Source organism: Hevea brasiliensis, chromosome 3 (assembly GCF_030052815.1).
Source record: "Hevea brasiliensis isolate MT/VB/25A 57/8 chromosome 3, ASM3005281v1, whole genome shotgun sequence".
In the NCBI taxonomy this organism is placed as follows: domain Eukaryota; kingdom Viridiplantae; phylum Streptophyta; class Magnoliopsida; order Malpighiales; family Euphorbiaceae; genus Hevea; species Hevea brasiliensis.
In genome coordinates this window covers 68,980,025-69,000,457 of record NC_079495.1, presented here as the reverse complement: position 1 = coordinate 69,000,457, position 20,433 = coordinate 68,980,025, and positions in this window count along the sequence as shown.

The window sequence follows — 20,433 nt, the reverse complement described above, 5'->3', positions numbered from 1 at the left end:
GCGTGCAATAAGACATAGATCTACAAGTTTTTTGTTTTGACCAAAACCCAAAAATTGAGGGAACTAGGTCGTCCAGCTAGGTCAAACTAGTATCCCGGAATCCAGCAAATTGCAAGAAAATGCAGTATACACGGAACTGAAATTGGTAACATGTACCAACCCTAAAATACTATCGAATGTGACATATTAATAACATTAAAACCTAAATTACCTAGAATGTACCAAGGGTCGACATAGTAGGTTGACTAAGTGAATAAATGAATTCAGTGAATTAATTATCAAGCATTATCGTTAGAGACAATTTAAATGAATACTGAAACACTTCAAATTGTGTTTCTCAGTTAGCAAAGACTCAGGGAGGGGAAGGAAACACTGAGTCAGAGCCAAGAGACAGTTATCAGAGGTTTGTGCACAATATTTATTTCTTTTGAATTTTTCAATTGAAATAAATTACGATTATTTATATGTTATTGTTTTAAATTGTGTTTATGCACAATAAGTATTTCTTTTGAATTTTTCAATTGAAATAAATTATGATTATTTGTATGTTATTGTTTTAAATTATGTTTGTGCATAATAAGTATTTCTTCTGATTTTTTCAATTGAAATAAATTATGATTATTTCTATATTATTATTTTAAATTGTGTTTATGCACAATAAGTTTGACTTCTCATTTTCTACTTAAAAATTTAATTCAACATTACAGTTTTAAATTGTGTCCGTGCACAATACTTTTATATTCACTGCTTTTACTAGCAAATTTATGTAGAGAAATGAGTTATGAATAAGTTTTGATTGCTTTGGTTTTGGGAATATTATTTGGAACTTATTGTATTGCCAACTTTGCAAATGGAAATTTTGAGATAAAATGTGATTTATGGTTTGTATGAAATATTGTGATTTGAAATTGTTTTGATTCACATTTGGCATGACACTGTTGGTATATTCCTCCCTCTTTGACTTATCAGTCTGGGGTGAGTGTGATTATATTCCTCCCTCTTTGACTTTCCCGTCTGAGGTGAGTGTGGATGAGTACTTATTATTCAGCTAGCTTCCTCCCTCATTGATTTCGATTATTAAGGTGAGTGTGTCTTGTCGTGGTGTACAACATGGCATGTGTGGAAAAATTGTGTCATGGCCTAAATTGTGTTATCGATTGGCAAAATTGTATTATTCAGTTATTTGATCGAATTGTGTTATTGATTTGCAAAACGGTATTATTCAGTTATTTGATCGAATTGTGTTATTGAATTGCAAAATGGTATTATTCAATTACTTGATCAAATTTGTGTTAGGTGAATTTTGTAAATTGTGAAATGGAATTGTGAATCATTTGATTTGTGAACTGTCAATAAAAGATTTATATATCGCATTTCAAATTGTTATTGTGCACCACTGAGTAAATTTTACTCAGCGATAGCTTTTCATTGCTGTCGCAAGTAGACAGACTGACAGGGCAGCAGACTAGGCTGCTAGTACTACATTGAGAGATCATCGGATATATTGAGTATACCACATTTTGCATTTTGTACTGTAATGTATATTCACTGTATGTATTTATTGTTCTTGGTTTTGAGCAGTTGTAAAATAAAATTGTACTTTAAAGTTGTAAAATAAATTATGAGTTATTTTGACTTGTAAAAAATTGTATTATATTTCTTGTATCTCAGTCTTTAAAAAATTACTATGGATTTGAGTTGAGAATTATGTTGTGTTGAGAAACATGTTGGAGTTGAGATTTGGAAATATATATTGAAGTGCTTTTTACAGGTTTTTTTGAAGAACCGTTTTATCCAAAATACAGATGGCACTCTGCCAAAATTTTTACAGAAATTCCAAATAATTCAAATGTGTTAGTTTTATCACTTCAGTTCAAAAAGGTTTTTAACACCTGTAAATAGTGCTCACCACTGTAAAAGAAGTAAGAAAAGTTTTTAAAATCCCTTGTAGTGTATTTAATGGGTTATCAGTAGACGGAGTTGGTAATTCATTAGGTATACTATGGGATCATGTTATGCCTTACAGAGGGGTAGGGTGTGACAACTGTTGCATCAAAGTTCAAGATATCAGAGGAAGAATTTCAAGTTTGGGCCAACTAACTAATTGGTTAGTTATAACCTTTAGCAGTGGCTAGTTTAAACCAAGTAAACTCATTTCACCCTTCACAAACTCTTACCTTGACTTACTCATTCACCTCCACTTATTCAACTCAATTCAGTAATATTTTTAAAAAATAAATAAATAAAATATATTCGTTCATTCTTTTTTCTAAATACTCAATTTTGTTTCTTTAAGGCTAACATCATAATAAAATAAATAATTAAAAGCTTGTCTACATATAGGCATGCGCTACTGGAGCACTTGTTCTATAATGAAAGGAAGACAAACGATTAGTTACCAACACAACTTGCACAAAGCCAATTAGCTCATAAGGTAATTTAGAACGCTTCAAATGAGCTCGATCCATCACAATATCTGTTTGCGGTAGAAACGAGTCATATTGCTTATTAGCTGCTAAAATTTGGATACTCAAAACAATTTAATTAAGTCGAGTTAAGTTTTAGCTTGAACAATTTGAATAGCTTGGCAAGTCAAGTTCAAATACCATAACATATACTCAACTCAAGCGGAGTACAAGTCTAATTAAACTTGTCTAAAATTGTACTTTCACTTCTATATATTAACGTATAATTAAAAAAAATTTTAATCAACCTCTAATTTAAGCTCAATTGACTTATTCAAACTTGTATTTGAAAAACTTATGTTCATCGAGTCAAATTAAGTCATGTTTGAGTATTTTGAGAATCCCATCAAATTGAGTTCAAGTGCTAAAAAATCAAACTAATTGGGTCTAGTTATTGACATCTACTTTTTGTACTTTCTTGTGTATGCATTGTTGGAATTAGTGAGGAGCTCGATGATGAAAATGAAAGTCAAATGAGATGCATGAACATTAAAAAAGAGTACTTGAAAACTAAAATTCCAAGAAAAGGGAAATTTAAGATCCTTAGAATTAGGGTTTTTAGATATGAGTTGGGCTTGAAGGATAGAAGTGCCTAAAGCTAAATCTATGGGATTAATGAGAGGTTGAGTTTAGGATTAGGAATTGAACTATTTTGTTAAGACTTGCTCCTAACCCTCACTAGGCCCATAGAAGGCAAAGAGAGAGAGCTTGGATCAAGCTTGGCCAAAATTCCAAGTCCAAAGCCTTTTCAATTGGCTTAGGATTTTGATCGTGTGAAAAAAGCACTTTCCAAGTTAATAATCTGCCTAAAACAGAGTTAAAGAAGGTTAAAAAGAAATCACGCAAGAGGAGTAGGTAGGGATGTGCAAATGGTTTGCTCTATCCGAACCGAATTGAAAAAACTCAAAATCAAATTTTATAAAAAATTTTAATCGAATCAAATTGAAAATATAAAAATAACTAAATCAAATAGAACCAATAAAAATGGGCTTAGTTTAGTTTCATATATTCTACTGTTTCGACGGCTAAATGCTTGTTTAGATAGCTAGAATGTTTGGAACCAAACTTAAATCTCAGAGTAAAACCCGAAATTGACCTAATGAAGATCAAATGATGTTAGATAAAAATAAGAAAAATGAAGCACAAATAGGTTAAATGAGCCTTGAAAAGCACATAATTTATTAATTTTATTCCCATCACATTTAGTGTTTCTAGTGTGTTTTTATGCATAATTCAGTTGATTAAAGTATATTTATCATTTAGGCATATTTTTTGATAGTTGTTAGAATAATTGTGTTAAATGGAGAAATTTTCAGTATTTGACCTTTGCTATATTTTTCAGGTGTTTCTAAAGTTGTGGGTCTCCAAATTGAGTGCTGTTTAATCCATTGAAAAGCTAAGATAGAGCACTACAAATGATAAAGAGGGACCAAAGCCCAAATCAATCTTCAAGATTGACAAAATGAGCTATGAATCTATTGTAAAAGCCCAGACTTGATGTGTCATGACCAGTTTCAGTATTTATTTTGTATCTGGAGTTCCAGACGTCCAAATGAAGCAAGCCCAAGCCCAATTGAGCCTTAAGAGCTACCTCTACAACTTCTATGAAGGGTTGGATGTGAGATGATGTCACACCCTACCCCTCAATAAGATGTAACATGATCTCGTAGTACATCTAATGAATTATCGTACTTCGCCTACCGGCAACCCATTAAATATACTACAAGGGATTTTAAAACAATTTTCTTACTTTTCGAAGGTGGGGAGCACTTTTGGTAGGAATTAAAAACATTTACTTAAACTTTAAAGACTAGTTTAAATTTTTGTCTATTTTTATTTTTACGCAAATTTTGAAAATTTTTGACAGAATGCCGTCTATATTTGGGAAAAATAGTTCTTCAAACACCTGTAAAAACACTTCCAATAATTCATTTCATCAAAATAAACCACTATCACTACACAAATCAACATCATTTCTCCCAACTCCATAATTCAAAACAATTTTCAATTCAATTGTTGTAACACCCTCACTGTAGCAATTCCGTGCATTCAACTATTCCGGTGACCAGTATCAATCCAGACAACTAGAACGTCTGGAAAAATATTTAAACTAAAGCGAGGAACAATAATTAACTCAAATATTAATAAGAAAAATTTAGGAAAAATTTTAGAAATAAAATACAATCAAGTTAAATGAGTCGGTGCCCTAGCGTGGGTAACCCAGTGGGAAGTTGCGGTTCTCACAATTAGGAGCCCTAACCCCAGGAGAAAATTCATAAAATAATTTTTGGGACTCCATAGAAGAGTCATTGAGGTTTCTATGGCATTAGAATGCCAAGAAAATACTTAGAAAAATTTTTCAATCGGTACAGACAATTTTAGTCTGTTAAGCCAAATGGAGGGCATTTTGGTCATTTCGTCTTCAGAGATAATTTTTGGCCGACTTGTCCAGTTAAGTAAATAATTATTATGATATAAAATGTGAATAACTATTGCTAAAAACTAAATTGAAAATGAGTAGAGAAGAAAAGAAAATGCAAGAAAATGCCAATTATGACATGACCATGATGTCATTTAAAAGAATTTCCACCAATCACATTAAAGCACCACTTAAGTAAGTAATAAAAGAAGATAAATAACACAAAAAAAAAAAGAAAAACCAATCTGCCTTCTTCCCCAATCCAACCAGCTGAAACCCTTATCCCAACCCAACCTCCATTAAAAAGCTTTCCAAGCTTCACACCCCACTTACAACTTTCATGAAGAAACCAAACCCAAATTTCGATGTTCAAAAATTGACCTGCAATAAGTGTACAAAACACTGTAGATTTGGTTCTGTCCAGAAAATCTAGAAAATTTACAATCCTACCAGTTATGATATTTAGGCCATAACTTGAGCTACAAAACTCCAAATGGAGTGTTTCGAAAAAAGAAATGTAACTAGACACAATAAGGAACAACTTTTATGAAGACAATTTTATCAAATTCCTACTGTACAAATGACTAATGGAACAGTAAACTTAATGCTTGAAATCTGAAAATTGTGAATAACTAACACTAAGCTTAGAAATGGTATTGGCAACTAATACCAACAACTTTAGGATGCCAAATATGGTATGTTTGGAATATTAGAACCAATGTACCTATTGTCTATGCAAAAGTCAACATTTTAGTTGACTAATGAAATGAATAGTAACACTTAAACTTCAATTTCAAGAATTGTAAAATTTAAAAGTGTAACATGCCCTAGCACACCTAGTAAGATTGGTTTGGATAGGTTGGCATGCCAATAGGGTTCAGTTAGCAGTACTACACATGGCATTATACCATTTTGTGATTTTATAGCTTTTAGCCATGCTGAAATTATGGTGATACTTGGCCTTGTGCCTAATATTTATTACAGCTTATCAGCTGTTTTGTTGCACACCGGGAGATACATATGTGATCGATGGTGTGACGGCCCGAGGTACTTGATACCCAGTGCCAGTTTAACTGTTTATCTAGTCCAATCATCCAGTATAGGTTACTTGGGCAACCAAAAATGAAAGTTGAAAAATTTAATGAGATAATGAATCTAACAAGTACCAAATAAATAAGACTACAAATAATTACCAAAAAGTTATTTGCATAAGACATTAATACATTCACTGCATATTTATTTTCTTTTAGCTCTTTTTATTTTATTATTGGCACCACTAAGTATTATTGCTTAGCGTGCTACTTTTTGCCACGCGTAGGTTCTGGAGAGACTGACAGAGAGCCCAGTAGACCACAGACTAGGTGAGGCCATCCATAGTTCTGCATAGTGTCTGTGTCACCTCACAGATTTCAGTGCATTGGTAGGAGACTAGGTGTCATTTTGGTATTTTGTAATTAAACTTTTATTTTCTCATGTATAGTTGAGACTCATGTAATATATTTTGGTATTAATGTAAATATTTGTAATTTGTGTTTATAAATGAAAAATTGAATATTTATTTATGGTTTGTATATGATTATCATGTGAAATGAATGAATGAGAAATGGAAGTATTGTTGAGAAATATTGAGACTTTGTTGATATAATGGAGTTTGGGAATGATAGAAAACGTATTGGAAGTGTTTTTCACAGGTTTCGAAGAATTATTTTCTTCGTTTTTAGCCGGTACTCTGCCGAATTTTCTATAAAATTTGCGGAACCTCAAATAAATTTATAATTTGAATAAAGGACTTAAATGAATTATATTTCACAAATTGTACTTCATAACTATGAAAAAAATAAATTAAGGAAGAATAAAAATAATTGAAATAAAATAGGGTGTTCCGATACACTGTGTGACATATCTTACTCGGCTATACTGTAGAAGGGTAAGGGGCGTCACAATTGTCTTCAGAAATAATATTAAATAACCTCATTTATATTCCACTAAAGAAAAATTAATTTACATTCATTATAAAACTCAAAAATAAGTTTGAACATTACAATAATTTGCATTTTCATTACACATCCAAAATAACATTTCAAAAGTTTTATACATCTGCTCAAATAATTTACATACATATATTTACATGCATAGTTAAAATCTAATAGATAAGGGTATACCTATAATATACCTGAGGCTAGTCACAAGCAGTCTTCAAGATGCAGTTCTAGGAATCTCACTCAACTACTCTATTTCTACTCTCACCTACGACAGCATACAAAGCTATCGCTGAGTGGTGAACTCAGTGGTGCACAACTATAATTTAAAATGTACCACAATATACATTGACAATAATTATACCAAAAATTTTAGAATCTCTAAATTTAATCAATTCCCAAATGTCAAAATTTTCATTGTCAATAATAATAGTCACTTGTTAAAATAACTTTGATCAAAATTTCAATTTGTCAAATCACAACTGAACAACAAAAATAATTGCTGCAATTATGGAAATAAACAATTATTTTAACAAAATCATTTGTGCAAAATCTCATTTAAAATCACAATTTCTTATCAATCAAAACCCATTCTTTATCTCACTAACTATGCAAGACTAATCCGAAAGGGCCATCTTCGGGGTGATTCTAACTCCCTATGGTCAGGGAGGTCGATTCGGGATTCTAACTCCCTATGGTCGGGGAGGTTGAATCATCGTGCACAGTACTCAATACACTAATGAAACTTCCGGTGGGCCAATAACAAATACTTAGATCTAACCTCTAATAAGAGGAAGATCTAAGCCTGTGCACATACCATGGTATTCAAAACAAAACAAAACAAACTCCATTGTTTCATCAACAAATGATATAGAGCCGGGTAATAACCTAGTCAAGCATCTATAGTGAGATATAAAACCATATCATACATTTCTTTATCCTTTTTGTGAGCATAAATCATAACACAATATTAATTCCAAATCAATTCCAATATTTCATAATTTTTTTATGCTCATCACAATCCAAAACAAAATTTTGTATTTTATTCATGCAAATTGCCCATCACAATTCAAAACATAATTTATCCAGTCCAAAACAATATTCAATAATTGTTGAAATAATATTTCACAAAACTAAACTCATGCTTGCTATACCCATTTCAATAATCATTGAAATAAATCCTATAATTGATAAACATAGTGCATAAGGAAAAATAAAATCATTTAATTACATAAAATATTCAAAATAATTTCAATTAAAAATTAGTTGTGCACAAACCTCTTTTGTCTACTCAATTTACTCAAACTTTCGTTTCTCCTTCGAAGATCCCTTTCCAACTGAAACACATAAATTTAAAGTGCTTCAGTATCCATTTCTAATACTTAAATTCCAATAATTTCTTTACAGACTTATCCTACCTATTACGGTTTATAAATTTTGGGTCTTTCACATTTTTGTGTATGGTGGCACTGTTCATGGCACTATTTAAGTCAAAATGTTGATTTTTCTATACTTAATAGGTTTATTAGTTCTAATTGCACCCATATACCATATTTTGGGTGTCAATTTTATTGGCATTGATTGCCAATTCAATGCCTAAGTCTCCTAAGAGAAATTATAATTTTTCAGTTTTGGTCCCCTGTTTTCTACTATTCCATTGGTCTGGTTACTGTGAAAATTTGGCTAAGTGTCCTTCAACAAAGTTGTTCCTTATTGTCTTAGCTTTAATTCCCTTTTTGAATCACTCCATTTGGAGTTTTTTAACCCAAGTTATGCCTATTTTTCTAAAGCTGGCCGGATTTGGTGTTATCCAGAATTCTGGGCATTTTCTGGATACTAGCAGTTTTGGTATGCTGATTGCAGGTGACTTTTTGGATAGGTTATGATCAAAATTTGGGTTTGTTTTCTTCATGAAAGTTATAGGGCTATGTCTCAGCTTTCCATCGGTATAAAATTCAGGTCATTTGGACTTTCCTAGACCAAGTTATGGTCATTTAAGTAACTACTGTTCATTTGGTCATTTTTGTACAGGGCAGTGTGCCCTAATCCGGATTTGGCCTAATTGTTCACTAAGTTATGGTCATTTTCTAGGCATGATTCCTAAATGAAAAATGGTTCATTTTGTGTCTAGTTTCATTCCTAATTGACTTCACATCAATTGGGTTGGTAAATTTTCATGTTTGGTCCCTGAAAGGGACCTAGGTCAAGCTGCCAGAATATGAACACTAACCAATCCGAATTGCAATTTGGTTCTATCAACTTACACACACCACAAATGGTCATAATTGATCATTTCTCAACTCAAGTAAGGTCATTTGCATCAATTGACCATTTTCTATAATTTTTCTACCAAACCCCAAGTGCCAAGAACCCTAATTCACTAATTGTTACATCTCACTAAATCAAAGCATATAAACATGATCAATCAACTCATTCAAGCTCATGTTCACCTTTAATTCAATCAAACTCAATCAATTCCTACCACATCTCAAGTTGGATGAAATTCCATGGAATTCTATACATGTTATTTTTGTTTCATTTTTAGCAATTTCTAACTTAATTCTTATGCTTAAACATGAATATATAAAGAGAAATTTGGAAATAACTTCACTAACCTTATATGAGGCTTTCCTAACTTCTTGTTTCTTCATTTTTCTTCAAATTTTCTATGACACCCCTTACCCGACTACAGTGTAGCTGAGTAAGGTGTGCTATATTCGGTGCCGGATCACCCTATATTATCTTACTTTATTCCTTTAATCATTTTCAAGTTATTATCTTTTAATATCAATCATTTTCAACGGAGAAACTAACAGAGTTTCCTCTATTTTATTATCGTTTAGCGTATTCCAATATTCACTTGTTTGAAAATTTCAATAGTATACATTCCCATTCCGTATTCAAATATATACAATTTCATTCATATCTATTTCTATACATTCCCATTCATGCTCAACTCATATATGAAAATTTTCAATCTTCATTAATGTAAATGATATACAATTTAATCACATACGAATTAACCGATTTATTAATTTACATCACATACCTATTAATTACATTTTCATAATTTACATTACAATGCTATAACTAAGCATTTTATACAACATACAAATTATGACCTATATGGGCCTTATCTAGATGTATTGCTGAGGAGGTGGCAACCTTGAATACTACAGACACTTATGCAGATCAGAACTCCAAAATCTCTGTTTAATATTCGCTGGGCTTTACCTACAGTATCTATGTGAGGAAACAAATCCATCACGCTAAGCATTGCTGCTTAGTGGTCCAATGTCACACCCTACCCCTCTGTAAGGCATAACATGATCCCGTAGTATACCTAATGAATTACCAAACTTCGCCTACTAATAACCCATTAAATACACTACAAGGGATTTTAAACCATTTCTTACTTCTTTTTACAGTGGTGAGCACTATTACAGGTGTTAAAAAGTTTCTTTTACTGAAGTGAAACAGCTAACACATTTGAAGAATTAATAATTTTTGTAAAAATTTTGGCAGAGTACCATCTGTATTTTGAATAAAACAGTTCTTCAAAAATATGTAAAAAGCACTTCAAATATATTTCTCAATCTCAAACTCCAACATCCAAATCAACACAATAAGTTTCTCAACATTTGTCTACTCAATCCACAATAATTTTACAGTGTTTTCAAAAGCTGAGATAAAAGAAATATATCACAATATTTACAAACCAAAATAATTTACAAATTTAGTTTACAACTTTAATGTACAATTTTAATTTACAACTGCTCAAAACTAAGAACACTATATACATACAGTGAACATACATTACAATACAAAATGAAAAATATGTTATACTCAATATATCCAATGAACTCTCAATATAACATTAGCAGCCTAGTCTGCTGCTCTGTCAGTCTGTCTACCTACGACAGCAATGAAAAGCTATCGATGAGTAAAATTTACTCAGTGGTGCACAATAATAATTTGAAATGTGATATATAAATCTTTTATTGACAATTCACAAATCAAATAATTCACAATTCCATTTCACAATTTACAAAGTTCATATAACACAAATTTAATCAAACAATTGAATAACACAGTTTTGTCAATCAATAACATCATTTGATCAAAAACTGAATAATACAGTTTTGCTAATCAATAACACCATTTGATCAAATAACTAAATAATACAGTTTTGCCAATTAATAACACAATTTAGGCCATGACACAATTTTTTCGCACATGCTGTGTTGTACACCACGACAAGACACACTCACCCCACTAATCGAAAACAATGAGGGAGGAAGCTAGCTAGATAATGAGTACTCATCCACACTCACCTCAGACTGGCAAGTCAAAGAGGGAGGAACATAATCACACTCACCCCAAACTGATAAGTCAAAGAGGGAGGAATATAATAACAGTGTCATGCCAAGTGTGAATCAAAACAATTCCAAATCACAATATTTCATACAATTCCCAAATCACATTTTATCTCAAAATTTCCATTTGCAAAGTAGGCAACACAATAATTTCCAAATAAGATTCTCAAAGCCAAAACAATAAAAAATTATTCATAACTCATTTCTCCAAATAAATTTTCTAGTAAAAGCAGTGAATATAAAAAGTATTGTGCACAGATACAATTTAAAACTATAATGTTCAAATAAATTTTTAAGTAGAAAATAAGAAATCAAAATTATTGTGCACAAAAATAATTTAAAACAATAACATACAAATAATCATAATTTATTTCAATTGCAAAATTCAAAAGAAATAACTATTGTGCACAAACCTCTGATATATGCCTCTTGGTCCTGACTCAGTGTTCCTTATGCTTCTCAACATCCTTTTCAACTGAAACACACAATTTAAAGTGTTTCAGTACTCAATGAATTTATTTCTGACAATAAAATCCAATATTTAAATTTTCTTAGTACTATTCCCTTCAATTCATTTTATTAGTCAACCTATAATATTGACCCTTGATGCACTCTAAGTGAGTCAATTCTAATGTTACCAATATGTCACATTTAATAGCCTTTTAGTGTTGGTACATGCTACCAAATTCATTTTCAAGGATATTGCATTTCATTGCAATTTGCCGGATTTCGGTATACTAATTTGACCTAGCCGGATGACCTAGTTCCCTCAATTTTTGGGTTTCGGTCCAAACTACATACTTGTAGGTCTATGTCTTATTGCGTGCGGGGCAAAATTTCAGGTCATTCTGAGTTGTGTAGACCAAGTTATGGTCAATTTACCAATGCTGCACAGAATATACAAAAATGGTAACTTTAGGTCATTTTTAGGTCACTTTTGGTTCAGCCAGTTTTGGTACTCGAACTTGTGCAAGCTATTTGACTTGCTTATGATCATTTCTGGGTGTTGGTGTCCTCATAAGAATTGTAGATATATGTCTATACTATTCATGGTAAAAATTTTAGGTCAATTGGACCTATTTTGAGTGAGTTATAGGCAAAACACCAACTGCTGCCCAATTAGTCAATTTTCAGGCTTTCAAAGCACTAATCCGGATTTGGTCATTTTTAAGGTCAGTTTCTAGGTAGAATTTTGGTAACATTTCTACATGAAAGTTGGCCTATTTGGTGTCTATTTTCACTCCCCATTGGCCTCATACCAATTGGGTCCACAATTTTGCACTTATAACCTAATTTAGGTACTGCCATCAATACACAACCTGCATAAGAGAATTTACACTCCCAATTTGGCAATCCTCCTTTTTCCAAACTCCAAATAAGCATATATGGCACTTCTAATACTCATTAAATAGTGTCAATTTCAACAAGTCATTATCAAAATTTCATCATAATTAAACAGCCCCAAATTAACATTAAAGCCCTAATAATTTTTCAATTTCAATTATACATATAATTCAACCTACATACATGTCTATATTCACTCTCAAGCATCATTCAGCAAGTTTAATCATTCAAAACCATCTAAACCTAGCTCTCCTCAAGGCTACCAGAAATTAGAAGGAGTGTAGACTTATCATTTCTCTTAAATTTCAAGAGAATTCAACTCACCTCATGAAGCTCATCAACTTTAAAGAAGGAAGGGTGGGGGTTCTTTACACTTACCTCATATGTGTGACACTTGCTGCCCTTGACAACTCCACTATTTCCTCTCCTAATGGCTGCCCAAGGATTGTTCTTGAAGTGAGGATAAACTTTCATGAAGGGACTTATTGGATTTATGGCATGAAAGGGGAGAGATTAAGCTTTGCATGAAAGTTGGCTATGGAAGTTTGGAGAGAGATTTGAATTCGGTAATGGGTTTGAAAGGTTGAAGAAGGTGACTTAGTTAGTGGAAATTCTATCCACTTAATGAGTTTAAATAATCCCATAGTGCTCCACTAACATAATTAACATTTAAATAATCTAAATTTTTAATTATTCCACATTTTACCCTTAATTCCTCTTAATTACTCCACGCATTTGACTTCATTTTTTTTTTGGCATTATTAAATTTTAACACTACTAATTTTTCATGGACCTTTAGGTCAAAAGTCAACTCGGGGGGTCAATTGACCAAAATGCCCTTATTCGGTTTGTATTTTGAAATTTTTAGTGTTACCTATTAAATCCTTGACCCGTCGATTTCTAAATTTTCATTTTTATTTATATTGACTTACTAATTTTTCTTTGATATTTTCTAAGTCAATTATACCTCAATAGATATTTATTTAGGTCTCAAAAATATTTTTCAGGATTCCCCGCGGTCCAGGGCTAGTCAACAGTCCACGCCGCAATTTCCCGGTGCGGTCACCCATCGCTATGGTTCTCGGCTTGTTTAACTTGGTTACATTTCATTGCTATTATTTTTCCTTTGTTTTTCTTGTCTTTTCTTTTTTTGTATTTCATTATTCTATGTCTCCTCACTAATATTTAAATATAGTTCTAGGCATTCTAGTTGTCCGGAAAGACAATGGTGACCGGAGCAGTAGAACGCACTACCGAACATAGGGGTGTTACATCCAATAATATAACAAGAAAATAAAATACAATAAAAAAAAAGAAATGGATCAAAATTTGGATACTCTCGAATTTAATCTAATTTCATATAATACTTCTAGTATTATCTATCCTTTGTTGTAATTTATTCCTCTTCAGAAGTGCTCAATTCTTTCATAATAATTAAATTTTAATATCGTTCCAATTCATTTCAATTCTTTTTGCTAAATAAATAATCTAATTTATTTTAAATATTCTTACTCATTTATTTAATTGCCAATATTTTCAGTTGCTAATATTCTTAACTTATTTCAATAAATTTCACTGCCCAAGTAACCTATGACAGGCTGACTAAACTGGATAACAGGTCGTTGGCACTGGACACCACGGTGCATCGAGCCGTCATACCATGGGACGCGGAATGTCAACCACGTATGCAGTCAATATGGCTAAAAAGCCATGATAACACATAATCGAGCATAAAAGCCATGAGTACGGGCATAAAGCTATGAGTGTGGGCATAAAGCCATAAATATAGGCATAAAGCCTTCTGTAGTACTGCTAAAACAATACCCTATTGGCATGCCAAACTAACCAATCTGATACACGTGTCTATGCAATACATGGGCACATAATTTCATTATTTATTAAATATTCCAAGCATAATTTATAGTATTTTAATTTTTATTCATAGAAAAAGCATAAATACCTAAATCTCATTCCTACACAATTTATGCAATTCATCATACCATCCATGATAATTTCAATTCACATCAATTAATTTTTTTATGTACCATTTGTACATCAAAATATTTTTCTCCTCTCAGGAGGAGAACTAATGTCAAATTCATTCATCCTTATGATTCTTTTATTTATTACAATAAGTATACGTATTATCAGTCACAATTTTTCCTAAAGCCCTCCATGTGGGTTATCCCCTTCTATGTCCTAGAGTCACTCAAGTTCAAGGATTAAAATTCACTAATTTCATTATATATTAATCATTTATAATGTCTTCTCTAATTTATTTTACTTTTTCTTATGTCCTTGGGGTTACTATTCGCACATTACTATTCACTCAAATTGTTGACTTTTTCATATATAGTATGTATATAAATGTTTAATACATAATTATACCACATTTTAGGTTCTAAATTTGTTGGCATTGATTGCCAAAACCATTTCAAAGCTTATTTTATGTTATTCAAAATTTTTAGATTTCATGCCTTAAGTTTATTATTCCATTGGTCATTGTTACAGTAGAATTTTGATAAAACTTTCTCCATGAAAGTTGTTCCTTTATGTGTCTTCTTTAATTCCCTTTTTAAATCACTCCATTTGAAGTTTTGTAGCTCAAGTTAAGGCCATTTTACCATAACTGGCCGGATTGACCTGTACCCAGAATTTCTGGGCAATTTGGTTCTGCCAGATTTGGTGTCCTAATTTGGACTAGCAATTTGAATTGGTTAGATTCAGAATTTGAGTTTGTGTTCCTCATGAAAGTTGTTCTTAATTGTCTAAGCTTTCTATTGATATAAAATTCAAGTCAATTGGATATTTCTACTATGAGTTATGGCCAAATGAAAAAATACTGTTCATTTGGTCACTTTTACCAGGTCCAGAATTGGTTACCCAGATTTGGCTAATTTTTAGGTCATCCTAAGTTTGTTTTCTGGGCAAAGTTTCTTCATCAAAGTTGTGCCATTATGTGTTTAGTTTCATGTCCAATTGGCCTTGCACCAATTGAACCTACACAACTCAAGTTACAGCTGCCCAAACTTGCTGGACTCCCATCTAGACCTGCGGGTCACTCAAGGTAGCACCTCTAACCTCCATTCCCATGGCATAATTCACTTCATTTGCTCATCAAACACAATCAAATGATCACTAATTGACCATTAGAATTTCCTTTCACCAATACATGAGCAAAATCATAAATTTGTTATCCAAACCCTTACCCTAACAATCCCAAATTCTCAAATCTTACATTATACTCACAATTAAAGTTTTCAATTCACTTATACATGTCAACAGACAGCCTTACACCATTTTAAATCCATTAAAAGCTATTAAAATCAAGAAGATTTAAGGCTACAAAAAATTGGATAGTGTTTGTGACACCCCTTGCCCGTCTATAGTGTAGCCGAGCAAGTTATGCCACACAGTGTGCCGGAGCACCAAATCATGTTTCTATTACAATTTATCCCTTTTAATTCATTTATTTATAATTTTTGATAAATCTAAATTTTTTCGCAAATTTTATAGAAAATCCGGCAGAGTGCTGGCTATAAATTGGAAAAACAGTTCTTCTGAACCTGTTTAAAAACACTTCCAATATAATTTCCAAATCCAAACTCCATTACACGCACATATCTCAACTCAATCTCAACATCTCAATACTATCAACTCAATCTCAACATCTCAATTATAACACCCTCCTTGTAGCAACTCCGTACAGCCTACTGTTCCGGTGACCAATGTTAGTCCGGACAGCTAGAACATCCGAAAAAATATTTAAACTAAAGTGAAGAACCATAATTAACTCAAATATTAAAAAGAAAAATTTAGGAAAAATTTTAGAAATAAAATACAACCAAGTTAAATGAGCCAGTGCCTTAGCGATGGGTAACCTAGTGAGAAGTTGCAATTTTCGCAACTAGGAGCCCTAGACCCAGGGGAAAAATTATAAAATAATTATTGGGACTCCAAAGAAGGGTTATTGAGGATTTTATAGCATTAGAATGCCAAGAAAATGCTTATAAAAATTTTTCAAACGGTACAGACAATTTTGGCCCGTTAAGCCAAACGGAGGGCATTTTGGTCATTTCATCTTTAGAGATGATTTTTGGCCAACTTGTCCAGTTAAATAAATAATTTATATAACATAAAATATGACTAAATGTTGTTAAAAATTTAATTGAAATTAATTAGACAAGAAATGGGGAAGAAATGAAAGAAAATAGCATTATAACATCATAATGATGTCATTAAAGTTTTCCCAACCTATCCAATATGGACACATGGCATCAACTTATTTTAAAGAGACAAAATGGGCTGAAAATGAAACAAAAAATCAGATTTCTCTTCCTCATCTCTTCCTTGCCGTGAACCTCCACCATTGTTGCCCATTTGCAAGCTTTTCAAAGCTTGATTTTCCCTAGCTTCCTGTAACACCCCTTACCCGTCTACAGAATAGCCGAGCAAGGCGTGCTACACGGCGTGCTGGAGCACCTAGTCTGTGAATATCACATTTTCTAAACTCAATTTGATTTTAAGAAGTGTTTATGTGCTATTTATAGATACTGGTTCTATTTTCACACTTTAATAAAGTTAATGTTTTAAAATAGTAATAAAAATTTGGCAAGGTGCCGTCTGTATTTTAGACAAACTGTCCTTCCAAACCTGTTGAAAACAGTTTAATATTATGATATCAAAATCTCAAATATTTCACAGTCTCTATTTCTCAGTAAAGTCAATAGACTTTTACAGTCATTAAACAGTTCCATAATACAGTCCATAATAATTTAAATATATACAGAAAATCTCCATGTTATTTAATATGTACAAAATATTACAAACTTTAGAGCTTTCATAACATTACAAAATACAGGGCTGAATTTCAAATATACAACAAAAGTACAAAATACAAGATATCCTAAGTCCTACCATGTATGCAATGCAGTGCAGATGACTCTGGACTCCTGTGCAGATCTGATGTCTCACCCGATCGTAGGTCTGCTGGGCTCCCCAGCTGTATCTCCAATACCTACGCGTTACAAAAGCAAAGCGCTAAGCAATTTTGCTTAGTATATAAAGAAATATACACTAAAATAAAGTAAATAAAGTATTTACAAATTTTTAGTGGTGCTGTATGTCAGTAGACTGGATTTATGTATTTGAATTTTTAATAGTACTTGAATTACTGCCCGTTTAGCCTATATACTGACCAAACTGGATAAACGGATATACTGGCACTGGGTACTTAGTACCTCGGGCCGTCACACCAAGGGTCACAAAGTGTCTCCCGGTGTGCAAATAGCGTGGCTAAAAAGCCATATAGTTAATCTGGCGATAAGCCAAAAATAAATACACAATATGTATAGCCGTAGGCTATTAAAGTCACAGTGCGGCATAATAAGTCGTAAAAACACAGTATGGCATGAAGCCATTTACAGAACGGCTGTCAGAATCCTATTGGCATGCCAAGCTATCCATACTAGTCAACTAGGCAAACTAGGGAACATTATAAATTAATTGTTTAATTCTTCAATCTTTGGAGTTTACTAACTATTGTATAATTCACAAGTCAATGCATATGTTGACCTTTTTAGGTAATATGGACAAGTTGTTTCTAGCATCAATATGTCACAATTTATATCTCAATATGCTGCCAATATAGTGCAATTTACCATTTTTACAAGTTGGCATTCATTGCCAAAATGCTTCAAGCATCATTGTATGAAAAATGTCAAATTCTCAATTTTTGTGTGCTAGATTGGTCTAGCTTAAAGTCCTATTTCTTTTGGTTTTTAGCTTCTGGTCAAAGAAGCAAAATTGTAGCTCTATGTCTTATTGCACGTGGGGCAAAATTTCAGGTCATTCCGAGTTTTGTAGACCAAGATATGGTCAATTTGCTAAAGCTGAACAGATTGCACTTTTAGTGCACAATTTGATCAAATTTTAGGTCACTTTTGGTTCGGCAGTTTTTGTGCCCGAAATTGTGCAAGCCATTTGACTTGGTTATGGTCATTTCTGGGCTTTGGTGTCTTCATAAGACTTGTAGATATAGGTCTTAACTATTCATGGTCAAAATTTCAGGTCAATTGGACCTGTTTTGAGTGAGTTTTGGCCTAAACAGTAACTGCTGCCCAAATGGTCAGTTTTCAGGCCTCAAATGCACTAATCCGGATTTGGTCACCTTTTAAGGTCAGTTTCTAGGCAGAATTTTGGCAACCTTTCAACATGAAAGTTGGCCTATTTGGTGTCTAGTTTCACCCCATATTGCCCTCATACCAATTGGGTTCATAGTTTGGCACTTATGGCCTCATTTAGGTGCTGCCTTCAATACACAACCTGCACAAAGCTCATACACTTCCAATTTAATGTTCCTCCTCCTCCTCATTACTATAATATTCAATCAACAACACTTCTATACATATATTGTACACAATTTCAGCAACAATTCTGGGCAGAATGTTCAAGTGCTCAATGCACACTATCCATCATTAAGTTCAACATTCACTTCCACCAAAATTCAACATACTTCAATGTTAATATTACACATATACTTCAACATATTCATACCTCAACATCACTTACACTTGCTGCCCACAAATTGACATTAACATGTATCATTAATAACCATATATTCACACACAAATTCATGCTATTAGGGGCTGCCAAACATGGCAGTTTGCTCAAGGCTTCAAGGTTCCATTTCACACCTTAAATCTAAACACTACATGTACATACTTATGCACAAACTTACTCTAACTTTCATTTGAATCAATCAACCTTCATTTTCATTCATTAGAAGTAAAAATAACTCAAGCTCAAAAAGGGTTCATGGCTGCCAAAAATGTACAAGTCTATTTCTCACTATTTCTTTTATTTCTCTTCACCAAAACACTCACCTCAACCTAAACACAAGCTTTACTAAAGCAAGGGAGGGATTTTGGACACTTACCACTTGAAAGCTTCCTTCAAACCTCACCAAATCTTGTTTTTCTTGCTACCAATATCTTCCCCAAGATGAGTATGCAAACTTTAATGAAGGAAGGAAGTGGAAATGAGGGCTTGATGATGGAGAGAGAAAGCTCCATGCATGGTGGCCATGGAGGACTTTGAGAGGATTTACGGCAAGGTTTTCTCAAGGTTGAAGATGACCCAATTCTGCCCACTAATGCTTATTTTATGTAGTTTATAATATAGTTAGTGGAGCACTTATGAGTTGTTTAATGTTTAATTAGGTTAAGGTTCCTTTATTTACACATTTACCTCTTTTCTTTCACAATTTACATAATGTATCATAATTTAATTTTTCATGTCATTTCTAAGGTGTAATATCATTTATTTTTAATGGACATTGAGGTCAAAAGGCAATATTAGGTGTCAAATGACCAAAATACCCCACTTCGGGTTACATTCCCGATTTTTCGGTAACACCGATTTTTGTCTGTTTCTCGATTTTTCATTTTTCTTTGTATTAATTTATTAATTTTTCTTTGATATTTTTAGTGTCAATTGCATTTCAATAAACCTTTATCTGTGTCTCAAAATTAAATTCAGAGGGTTCCCCACGGTCCTGGGCTCGGCAACGGCCTCTAAATAAAATTCAGAGCAATTGAACGTACAGAACACGTACAGCGGGGATGTTACAACTCTTCCCCTCTAAATAAAAATTTCGTTCTCGAAATTTACCTGATGTGAAGAGCTGAGGGAACTGTTGTCTCATTGTCTCCTCGCTCTCCCATGTTGTCTCCTCCGTGTTGTGGTGTCTCTATAGGATTTTCATTAGTGGAATTGTCTTGTTTCTGAGCTCTTTTATCTCTCGTGCCAAGATTTTAATTGGTTCTTCTTCATATGTTAGGTCAGGTTGT